The 13,245-nt window shown below is 37.2% G+C and overlaps 1 protein-coding gene across 1 annotated transcript in view; it reads left to right on the forward strand.

The window, feature by feature from the left end:
* The first annotated feature begins 457 nt into the window (after positions 1 to 457).
* The window catches only part of hivep3b (HIVEP zinc finger 3b), a 73,403-nt gene continuing 60,615 nt past the window's right edge, over positions 458 to 13,245 (forward strand). Inside the window, exon 1 of the mRNA XM_065298420.1 lies at positions 458 to 729. The gene's annotated coding sequence lies outside the window, so the exon portion shown is untranslated. The remainder of the gene's footprint in view (positions 730 to 13,245) is intronic.

A 13,245-nucleotide genomic window follows, 5' to 3' on the forward strand; every position in this document is an offset into this window, starting at 1 on the left:
GATGGTTAACCCCGCTAATAGTCCCCAGGTGGGCCATGCTATTGCACCATTAATGCAACTCAGAAGCTTTTCTACTGCTAAAGAGTACAAGTGAATCAGGGAATTGTGGGAATTCTGCTGACATCAGCAACCTAGTGTGCATCCCCCAGATGGGCTTTCTCATGAAACCCTTGCTCTGGATGTGTTAAGGCATGGTTGTACTAACATTGCATAACATATTTGATTTTGGTTATTATGGTGCCTGTTAATTATAAATGAATTTTGGAGGGTACTCTAAAATAAAGAAAAACGGGACATGGAATTTTTGGAATGTTCCATGACGTCACCTCACAGTGCCTGACAGCGAGGAGGGAACTAAAAAAATTAAGACACTCCATTAGCCAATCGACGTCGCGAAAGGGTACTACCTCATGATTATTAATCACTCCGAGAGCAAGGAAGGGGGCGGGGCCCTCGGGCGTCGCGTGCTGGGCGGTGCGGTGTGAAATGTTTGCGTTGTGCGACGCCGCTTCTGTTGTTGTCGCGACGATCAGCTGAACGCATGATTGCGCGTCCAGTTTGACAAGCAGGAGGGGAAGCCCTTTTGCCTCACAAACCTCCAAATAACGCAGAGAGAGAGAGAGAGAGAGAGAGGCGTAGGCAGCCGTACCGTTTGACACGAGATGGGATGCGGAGCTCGCGCCACGCTGCTGTAAAGAGTCAATGGTTTCGGCGTCACAGCTGTGTCAGGTACTGTCTCGAGGAAATATTAATGTTTTCATGTTTTTGCGCATGTGTCTTGGTCGATAGTAGAGTTGTCAATAGGTCTTTTGATGCATTAACAAGCATATTTAATGTACGTTTTATTTTGAGTGATGAATACAGTCAGAGCCAAAACTTACACACGGCGGTGAGATGCCGTTGTTATGTAAAACTCTTAAATATTAGGCTACACCTCATACGTTTAATATGAATGTAATGTAACTTAATGTAAACGATGCGGCGAATGTCAGTCAAATCAGCTGTTTTCATTGTTCAAACAAGTTGCTGCATTGTACAAAGAATACGATGGATGCCTACATTTTCAGCCTATTGTTTTGCACGCATTTCATTTACCCAAATATTATCATTAGTATGTGTGTTCCCTGGTGTCGAACCCATGACCTTTGCGTTGTTAACGCTATGCCCTACCAATTGAGCTGCGGGAACGCACGAGGGAGCATTTAACATGTTGTCTTAGGAGCCTACAATTAGCATAGTACACAAAGCTGTGTTTACAAATGGGAATAGTAATACTGTTTTCTCCCGACGACCAGCCAAGAATAACGTTTTGCTACATAAGAGTAACATTGTAAACCACACACCACAGGAATCTGACGCTGTTAAAATTCTTGGAAATGATAGGACAGACGGAGTCCCCTGAGTGGGGGCTTGACGCAAAGCACAGGAGATCTGGCCGTAGAAAAATGATACAACGACCAAAAAGCTAATGATATCATGCAAAAAGCTAGGGATTTTCAAGATACCGCGATACGATCTTGTATAATGACGTTAGGCTGCGTATTGTGTGTACTGTACAGTTTTATAAGCCACTACCTGAACAGTGCCACATCAAGGGCGTTTTGGGACTGTTAACAATTTAGTGTGTCATTATGATGGATTACGTTCTGTACTTTGCGAGGTTCTCTTTGGAAATTTATGATCATGATTGTGTCCATCTAACATTTTATGCATTTAGCAGGCGCTTTTATCCAAAGCATTTTAACAGCATGTCTGATCCCTGGGATTCAAACCTGTGTACTGCATACACAGTGCCCTACCAGCTGAGTAACAGGGACATGGACCCCTTTTATATATATTAAATATATATAAATATTTAATCTAGGTTAATTGCATGATTGTCATGAGTTAACTTGCAATTAATCTCAAATTAATCACACGTTTTTATCTGTTCTAAATTTAACATAAATTCACACTTTTCAAGTATTTAATACTCTTATCAACATGGGTGTCGACAAATATAGATGCTTTATGCAAAAGTATGTTTACACCAACCCGTTTATATTTTTGACAGAACTATCAGCCGTTGTTTTGAATATAAATGTTCCTATCAGGAGACCCTTTTCTTTTCCAATTTTTGTTTGCTGCTGCATCATTTGTGACCCATGCTGCAATGGAATCGGAATGACCACATTTTCCAAAATGAGTTATTTATATTGATATTCTCCATTAAAAAACTTCAAAACAATGCATGATTGTTGGAATCTGACAAAACATGACAGGGCTACACCTGTTTGAAGTTGACAGAAATTACCACCAAAATTACCGCATCCATACCTTAATATCAGTGGTAAAATAATAGATATGACACACACACAAAGTCAAAAACAATATTGTTAAACTGTCTCGTTTGTTTTATTGTTTGATTGACATTGAGACAGACAGCTTTAGATCTACTTTAATGCAAGGATCTAAAATAATGTTACACATCAGATATTTTTCCTCAACAGTTAATAAAATTCTCTTAAAGACATGTATATACATATATGCACTTGTCATGTGCAAAAGTTTGGGCACCATTGACAATTTCCAGGATTTTTATTTATAAATATTTGGGTGTTTGGATCAGCAGTGATTCTGGTTATTGCGGTTATTTGAGACATAAGCAAAGTTGTTGCAAATGAAGATGATTTGTGTATGTTTCTCATATGTTTTCTCTAGAAAGTTGCATCTTCATGTGAAGGAAGACTATAATGCATAACATGCTCATTGTTCGTTTATATATGACCCATTCATTTTGAATACTTGTTTTTAATATTACCTTTTTCAAATTATGTTTCTGGGCCACTTTGGGTCTTGCCATTTATTTGGATCAGAACATTGTATATGGAGAGAAGGCATGAAAGTACAGGGTGGAGTGAGGGGAGCGGGATTGGTAAATGACCTGAATTTGTGAAGTGTCGAGAACTGTATTTAAGTTTTTACAATCTGCATTTTGGTTGTTTCACCCCCTTAGATTGTTTTTGTTTTCTATTTTTAAAAAGTCATTGCATTGATTTGTTACTGTTACCTTTAAAAATGTCTGACCACACTCAGATATTAGGTGATTGTTGTCAGTCTTAAGTAAGCATTACAGGCAGTGGCGCCTGGTCAATACGGGAGGCTGGGGCGCCGCCCCCCTAAAGTTGGCTAGAGAGGAAAGCCACTTTAACATGTTACCAAAAAGTTAAATATATAGTGCAAATTAATACAAAATAATATCATTTAGTTGTACTATTTCACTGTTAGTCATGTTATCATTTATAAAAAAAAATGCGCTTCAAACCCTCCCACTTTTGTTGTTAGCCAATCAAAATTGGCTTTTTTGTATTTGACCTTGGTTGTCATGTAACTGCTAGTAACAGTACTGATCAGTGGAAGCAAGCAAAATATCTTGAATTGAAAGAAAATATTATTTTATCAGCACAAAATCACCCTTTACAAGGTGTTCAGTTGAAGAATAAATAAAGGATTAAGAAGCTTGGACCAGATCAACCAAACGAAGTCAAGTGATTGCTTTCCCTGTTTAACGTCTGACTGTGTGATAGACTGCGCAAAATTTTGTGATGTGCTTGAGCTGCCTTTGCGTGGACATAATGAGAGTAAGTGTTCAAATAATCTGGTATATTCAGTGGCTTGGCCGACTTTATTGCTTTTTCTTGATGAAATTTAAAAGAGTACCAGAAGAAAGCCACATTGTTTAAGGGAACTCCGAGCTGTTGGAGTGTATATTTCTGTTGTGAGGGAACATGTGCTTGTGCTGCGCTATTAATGCAAAAAGAAATGCACTGGCCTGTGATTAGGCAACATTATGTATGTGTGTGTGTCAGAGGTCGCGTTAACCGAAAAGTCTTTGACGACGGAATATTTTTTAAGCAAGAAAAAAGAAAAATATGAACGCCATTTTGACAGATTTCACTTACAACTTGTTTAAATGTAATTCCTAGCCAAATCCATGTCCTGTGTGTGACTAAACTCTCTCGTGAAACTTTGATATTATACACTGATAGGTCAATATTTATTTAATATACAATAAGCCTATGGATGCTGCTATTACCTGCTCAATTATGTAATATAGGGATGGGCTGATAATCTGCAGAAGATGCTTGCTATGCTTCTCAATAAATTACGGTGTAAAGCCAGAGGGCACTCTCGTGCAAAAACTCAATATGGGCCACAATAGAAGAACCATTTACACACGCATCTCCAGGAAATGGCTTAAGCATATATTTATATTGCTGATCTTCAAACCTTTTCAGGTATTTTCATGATTAAGGAATGTATAATGATTTGGTTCTGTTTGCTTTTTTCAAAAGCTGTAGTAAATCAAAAAGCTGTGCATAATATCAGCTGCGCCATTCAGAATCGTTTTTGGATGGGTATTATTCGTGTGTATCGTCATTTATCGTCCCATCCCTAATGTAATACATAGGTTCTATTCACAGGTAAACTTGTACAACTGAAATAAAAAAATGCTTATGGAAGCACTGCTTTTTCCATAATATAAAAAAATGTTTTACACCAACACCATAATGCAGGGTTTCCCACAGAAAATTTGTTAGTTAAGGTGGTAGGGTTGTGCAGGTGGGCAGGCCGGGGGCGTGGCAATCAAAGGGGCGGGGCGTACACGTCATGATGAAAATATTTTATTTAAAACACTCAAATAAAACTCAATTTTGAAGAAACTATGACAGAAAATTAACACATACTAGATTAGTAATGAATTAAATGTTTTATCAACAGGCTAGTTATCCTCCAGACAGTGACGGACCATGTCTTTCTCTCATTTCGGCCATGTGGCGTTTGGTGGAATTTTTTTTGGAAGACCTAGTTAAGGTGGTAGGGTATCCCAGCTTAGGTGGGCCGCCCGAACTGAAAAGTGCTGTGGGAAACCCTGCCATAATGGCAGCACAGTAGGAAAACATGATCAACATCCAATCAGGAATGTTATTACCAGTAGATAAAACATTAGTTATCACCCCAAACCACCCTGATTGATTTTCAATTGTTTTGTAATGGTTTTTGTTGCTATGAGCAGATTTTCATATTTCATAATCCTATTTAAGCAACTGTTTGTCATTTCTCATTAATGTTTAAATGAACTGTATTCTTAAGAAATGAATGTCTGATTTAGTCTATTCCTCATAATGGTTTCATAAAAAAAGCATGGCAAGGTCAAAAAAACAAAAAACATTTGTAACTTTTATACACAAACTCTATTGAAACCCGCCGAGGTTGGCAAGGTCAACGTCTGTGTTCTTCCAGAAAGTCTGAGCGAATCTTTAATGACTGTTGCTTACCTTGTTAGCCAGCATAGCGCTGCACCTGTGGCACAAAATAACCATCAGACTAATGAGCTGCTGGCAGAATTTTGTCTTCAAGTTTTGCTTGGCTTTAACTGCTCAATTTACATTTCTTTTACATGCAAAATGGAGGACATGAAAGATTTGTCTCTTAAAGGGATAGTTCGGCCAAAAACGATATTAAACCCATGATTTACTCACCCCCAAGCTGTCCGAGTTGCATATGTCCATCGTTTTTCAGACAAACACATTTTCGGATATTTTAGAAAATATTTTAGATCTTTCTGTTCATTAAATGTAATGTCACGGGGTCCAGCAATAGTCCACGACCTTCAAGTCCAAAAAAGTGCGTCCATCCTTCACAAATTAAATCCAAACGGCTCCAGGATGATAAACAAAGGTCTTCTGAGGGTAATCCACGCGGTGTTGTTGTAGAAATATCCATATTTAAAACTTTATTAGCGTAAATAACTACCTTCCGGTAGCGCCGCCATCTTAGTCACGTCCGCATTCAGGATGAGAGCTTACGCAGCCTACGGAGGCTACTCTGCTGCTGCTCTGTGCCCCCGCCCTCCGAATTTGTCATACGTCACTAAGAAAAGTGCGTACACTACGCTAATACTCTCTCCTGAGTCTAAGATGGCGGCGCTACCGGAAGGTAGTTTATAACGTTAATAACATTTTAAATATGGAAATTTCTACAACAACACCGCACGGATTACCCACAGAAGACCTTTGTTTATCATCCTGGAGCCGTTTGGATTTAATTTGTGAAGGATGGACGCACTTTTTTGGACTTGAAGGTCGTGGACTATTGCTGGACCCCGTGACATTACATTTAATGAACAGAAAGATCTAAAATATTTTCTAAAATATCCGAAAATGTGTTTGTCTGAAAAACGATGGACATATGCAACTCGGACAGCTTGGGGGTGAGTAAATCATGGGTTTAATATCGTTTTTGGCCGAACTATCCCTTTAAAACAATTGCAAATCTGAAGCATTGAAATGAGTGTGGAAAAAATAGTTTTTTAGTAATTTAAATGAGATTTTCATTGCAGATCAGTGAAAGGTGTGGATGGTGTTGTAGAGCTGAGGAATAACTCGCTGCCCATTATCACAGCGTGTACCCGGTGCTGTGTCCTTATGAACCTGTCATCACCATCAACGCATCTACATGTACCTCTTTTCATCACCTAACCTTATCCTGAAGTATATTCACAGTGTAGTTTGACATCCCATGAAACCTTTTATGCGTCTTTTCTTCCAAATCATATTCTCTTATAGTTTTTGTCTAATAGCAGACCTAATTCTAACTTCAGTGTACTGCAAAAAGTCTCATTTGAAATATTATCTGAATACGGATCAAAATCTGAGAGCAATTTTACCTAGTCAATAAAACCCTAATATGTTTTTGACTGATTGACCTGCTAATGTTAAAATAATCAGAAATCTACACATCCATTGTCCCTTGCGACTTCTTGGATTAATTATTTTGGCTTATTTGCAATAATCAGCTTGAAACATGATTTGCATTACACCTTTAAATATCCTCATAAATATTGTACAGCCACCAATAGTAATTCATTTGAATGTCTCTACTAAGATCGTATTGTTTTAAGCAGCATTTAGGTGCAGTTATATTGAAATTATTTAGAATATTCTCAATCAAATATGGATACACTAAAACTATGTAATCACAGGACCTTAAACTAGCTGTTATTGCATATAAACTAATGTGACTGAACTGTACCATGGCAGCACAGTAGGAAAATAGATAGTCATCAGGTATGCTTACCGGAAATGTTATTGCCAGTAGATAAAACATTAGCTCTTACCCCAAACAAACCAAATGGATTAAATGCCCACACCTTTATAGAAAAGCCACTTCGGTCCCTACTGAGGGACTTCCGGCAGCATATGGAAAACTGCGAAGCGAGGAAAAATGAACGGGAATGGCAGCAGGTGCTATGATTCCACCGTAAATGAGCCTGATGCCCCCGCTGACCTCATCAGGGACTCACCTGGTCTTTGCCAGGCCAGGCTTCCTATGCCATAAGGAAACATGACACATGAGTGATCACACGTTGCTTTGATTTACAGAGCCCTTGAAGAGATCCACATCAGATCGCCTTCAGATTTACTGTCACTGAGCACATGGCTGCTATTTTCAGAAGAAAATTACAGATGTCTATCATTTCCTCACATGAAGATGTGATGCCTATGGTGTAGTAATGTAATGGGTAGATAACAGGAGGTGACTGTCATCGTTATCTTCAGTCTGTCACCTCCCTTCTGTTTGGATCCTGTTTATAAAAGCATTTCTGCTACCGTTAGTGGTTAAGTAGATGCGTGCATGTGAGACTGGGTGGTATAGCTGAAAAGTTACATCTTGATATTTTTTAGCGTTTTGATGATGTTCAATGTATTTAATTCTATATGTATGTATTTGAGATAAAAGGGTGATCAGACAACCATAATTTTTACAAAACTAGCCTTTGTAGTCAAGTTAATTCAGCATTTAAAGGCATTCTGCTTTTACACTTTGCTGTGAATAAGCACTATGCCAGCTGCAGCAATGGGTTAATAATTAGTCATATGACCGCAGTTCCCCATACCAGCTTGTGTGACCTCACATGGTTTACTACCTACGTTTAGAGTCACAATCAATCAGATCTTTTGTTGATTTTCAGGGTTGTAATGTGGATCAACGCATGATCCGTATTTCCTCTTTAAATTAGCTACGAGGTTTCATCGAGTTTTATTTTTCCACCTTTGTTAATTGTTTCGAGCTTCTATATACAATAGTATTTATTTAATCTTATTTAGTTTTATAGGTAACATTAACTCTTTCCCTGCCAGCGTTTTTTAAAAAGTTGACAGCCAGCCCCAGCATTTTTTATGATTTTCTTAAAAGTTTATTGCCTGCCAGAAAAAAAATCTTCTTTACATATGTAGCTGAGATTATTCTATTTTTGTGAAGGATTTTTGATAGATATGGTGGATAACAGCGGAAACATGGATTGACAGAAAAACTCATGGAAGGAAAGTGTTTTCTCCTAAAGGGACAATGTGTAGTTCTTTTATTATTTTATATATATATATATGTATATATATATATATATATATGTATATATATATATATATACACATATATATATATATATATATATACACACACACACACACACACACACACACACACACACATATATATATATATATATATATATATATATATATATATATATATATATATATATATATATATATACACACATATATATGTATCTATATATATCTATATATATCTATATATATATATATATCTATCTATATATATATATATATCTATATATATATATATATATATATATATATATATATTTATATATATATATATATATATATATATATATATATATATATATATATATATATATATATATATATATATATATATATATATATATATATATATATATATATATAAACCTTTATTTAACTAGGAAAGTCACATTGAGGTTGAAACCTCTTTTACAAGTGAGACCTAATAAAAAAATCTATGTCTTTATTCATAAATATGTCCTCATTGGTGTCACATGACTTCTGGCAATGATCTGACTGTTCTTGGTAAGCTTAAAATTTCTTCTCTACTTACATTGAACGGGTTAAGGGCGATTGATAGTGGTGCGTAGGCTATCCATAGCCTGTGCGTAGCTCTGATCTACGCGGACCGCAAGCGCTGTAATTGGTCCACCAGAACCCCTCCCGTCAGGTAAAAAAAACTGCGTCATAGGTATTTCCGTTTGGGACGGTGAAAACAAAGATAAGCCAAGTTGAGGAGTGATCTAACTCAAACTGCATCAAAAGTCGCTGTTTATTTACTTCCATCATTGCTGGTCTTCTCAAATTATACACAACAAGTTGCTGTTTCTTCTTCGTTTGTGGGTTACCTTGCCAAGCTTCTTCTTCTCTGACGGTCGCGCTGCTACTGTGGTTACACGCGTGGATACTGCCTACCAGCGGTCGCGTGTGTGTTTGCACGTCGACGCGGACGACGACGCAAAAGTATAAATAACAACCGATGCGGAACCTACGCCGTCGCTGCTACGCCGTAGGACCTACACACGACTATAACGAGCCTTTAACTCCAAGAAGGCTTCCATGTCGTTTCGGCATATTAAAAAACTATAATAGCTAGGGGTGTAACGGTACGTGTATTCGTTCCGGACAGTTTCGGTACAGGGCTTTCGGCACGGTGCACATGTGCACCAAATGGCTGAATGCAGTCTTTTGTGTGCGGAACATAGATCAATTTTCATGTTTCCACACGAACATATTAAGTGGCGGAAGTCTCCACGTTCAACACAAGTCTTCTATCAAACATATAACATCTTTCGGCCCGCAGAAAGATTTTTATTTACTTAGTTGTATATTCGTTTGATTATTGATGTAAACGTTTACGGGGCCCCTTAAGTGTCGCGTCTTAAAGCTCGTGTTAAACGCGTGTCAACGCGCTGTTTTGTTCTTTCAAAAGTGCGTGAAAGGTTACGCGTCTTTCGTTGCTACGCAATCATGAGCCGCGCTTTCTGTGACCGCGAGAATCACCGAATGCGTGATCAGATTTTTCATCTGCACCTCACGTCAATCATATCATTGTAACAATTCGATCAATTAATCTTGTCGGGACAGAGATGAGCTGTAACCCGGGCTTACTCCGCTGCGGAGGGGTTTGTTAGTTTAAGTCACAGCTTACATTGGCGACACAAGCAAAGATTAGGAGAAATGTGCTAAAGATAAAAGATGGCTATGTATGCAATTCACGCATCTCATTATAAGTGTATAATAAGTATATCATCATGTTGCTTGCTATACAGTTACACATAGAGCAGTAATATTATTTTTATACAGAGATGGTACATAACCAATTCAATACTGTGACTTTAAAAAATCCAAAATAAATCAAAACAGAAAAAAATTGGGTGGCAAAAATGTAGGCTAATAGTTCATAATGTATTCAGGAATTGAATTTGTTAATTTAGTGCAAGGTTTTAGTAGAAAAATATTTACCTACAGTACTGTTATAAAATAATGTAAAAAAGTATGTTATTAAGTGGAGAATTTTGCAGCAGTATTTTTTTTATTATTATTTTTTATTATATATAAATATTATTTATTATATTTTAATAAAAAGTGTTTTAAAAAAAGTGTAAACAGATTGTTAAAAAAAGTTGTATAGTAATAAACAACCTGCAGTTTAATGTTTGCATTTTTTCCCCTTGCTGTACCGAAAATGAACCGAACCGTGGCTTCAAAACCGAAGTACGCACCGAACTGTGATTTTTGCATACCGTTACACCCCTAATGATAGCAGAAAGGGGACAAAAAGCACCAATCTACCCTAATGCGTTTCCACAAGGAGATCACTGAGTACACAACGGCTACCATAGTTCACGTATAAGGACTAGCGTAAAATTCGAAGCTACAATTTATTTTGCTGTTGTTATCTGCCAACCCGATATTGTGAGACAACATAACTATTTTTAAAGATATATTTATATATTTATGAAATTTATAATACGCAATTTCGCATTAGTTCGTACAATCTGAATTGTACAAAGCGTACGATTATAAGATAAAAGCAAGAATACCCACTCCTAACCTCAACATCACTGATGCGAAAGCACATCACACTAAAACGCACAAATCAGGTGGTACAAATTCTCACAGTCACCTCATGATAGCTACGAATTGCATAAAAATAGTGTTTTCCTGAGTAAGGGCAGCCACTGATGATGTAATGTGGGCGTGTCCATTGACGCTACAAATTGAGAAAAGTTTACATTTAATGCAAATAAGATGCAATGCGGTAGGAGTGAAGGAGCTGAAAAGAAAGATTACGTCTCCTGTGAGATGCTGTAGTCGAGTGTGGGCAAAACCGAGGAAAAGTTATTATGAGCAGTTTTACTGTTCCATATGATTTGTCTCTGCCCACGTACAGGAATAAAATTAAAATGAATGACGTATGGAAAAATCGTTGCCAGTTAAAGCGTGTTTGATTCATGCATTGATAATCGTTCCTCTTGTTCATATGACACATAGTAGAGTCCTGCAGTTTATAAACACAAACTTTCTCCTCCACAATGTTCTTTTGAAAACTGAATGAGAGTTTTGCTACACAGCCCTTCACAATGTAAACTCTTAATTGCGGCAAAGTCGTCTTTTCAGCCCTGTCCTCAAACTTTAGGTTCATACCAACTCTAAAAAATAAGTTATGCTTTTCTATTACCTAACTAAAGTTATGGAAAATAACTTATACTGTTGGGGTTGTAAAATTGGGTTGCTAGAAAAAAGGGTTGAGGGTTAGAAGTTTGTGACTAAAATGTATCTGGAAACATTTAGTATTTAAAGAGCAATAATTTCTATTTGGATGCTCGCTGTGACACTAAATGACATGTAAATTCAGGCTTACTTTGACTGAGTGTCTTTCAATCCTGATAAGACAGACTCTTGCACTGCAAAGCAAGACTTACCCTACCCTTCTGAGCTCCCTTTAAAGCCAACGTTGATCTTAATCTGTGAGCTTAAGAGCAGTTTCTCATCAGCTGCTTTTCTGCAAGTACAGCAGGGCACAAAGCTGCATTGCCATGTGAGACATCGCACCCATCACAGTTAGTGGTGAGAATTGTGTTTAAGATCTAGTATGTGTGATTGAAATATTTCTTCTAAAAAGTTGTTGTAATGTAATTTTTTGGTCTGAGTGAGATCCATTTTAGCTTAAGATTCTAAATTGCATAAAGCTAGCCGTATCTTGTGGTATTGTTATTGACTATGTCTGCAAAATTTGGGTCAGGAGTTAGTGTTTGTGCTGTGCAGTCGTGTTAAATGTTGTCTGGCTTGGACTCGGGAGGTTGTTGGCTACTGCTGATGATGAGTATAGCATTTCCTCTGGATCCATGGGCTCCACTGACAGCCTGGCAAAGATGGCCTATACCTGTTATTCAAGTAACTGAAGACAAGACAACATTGTAACAATACTCTTACACAACTTAGTTTTCTGCATTTTGTGTTGCACATTTAATACAACATAGTTTCAATTGATACGAGAGTTATATCAGTAATATTTAGAAATAATATCCTGGTGTTAAAGGGATGGTTCAAACAAAAATGAAAATGTATTACCATTTACTCATTTGCATCATTTATTCACCTTCATGTTGTTCTAAACCTCTGTGGAATTCTGTGAAAACCGCGGGACCGACGGTTATAGTTGAACACTGTCATTAGAACTCTATAACCGCCAATGTTATTAAAATATATAAAAATGTTATCATAAGAAATGTATAAATACTAATTAAAAACAATTGTTCACAGTCTGTGTTACACGCCCCACCATGTTCTCACGCAGTGAAAAATACATTTCCGAGCAGACAATGACAACATGCTGAGAGACAGGACAGACCAGGTTACTTTTCTGTCACTTTTGAAAAAAAAAAACATTAAACAAAGACTCACCTTTCAAATCATCTCTTCCTTCTAGTTAATTTATAGCATCAAAAAAACATGAATGATCATAAGGTGGAAATGTTTTAACCGTGGTAAGGCGTCAGTAAGCTACACTCCGCTTTTCAAGTTCAAATCCTCCCATGTTAACTGTGTGGTGTCCATCATTTGACTCATTCTCCTTCCAAACATGTGCTGTTATTTTCTTATGAAACACAAATGCAGGTCTTTCTGTTCAATAGCATTTCATGGTAACTCTCCAAATAAGCTGAAGTGGATCATACAGTGTGTGCACTGCACTGTAAAGGCCGGCGTACACAGTGCGTTTTTTGCTGTCATACAAGCTTGCATGCAATTTTATTCATTTATTTTTTCTCCTAGGAGCAAATTGTTATTCATATGGTCGCAGCTCGCACTG

This window comes from Paramisgurnus dabryanus, chromosome 13, assembly GCF_030506205.2.
Source record: "Paramisgurnus dabryanus chromosome 13, PD_genome_1.1, whole genome shotgun sequence".
Taxonomy (NCBI): Eukaryota; Metazoa; Chordata; class Actinopteri; order Cypriniformes; family Cobitidae; genus Paramisgurnus; species Paramisgurnus dabryanus.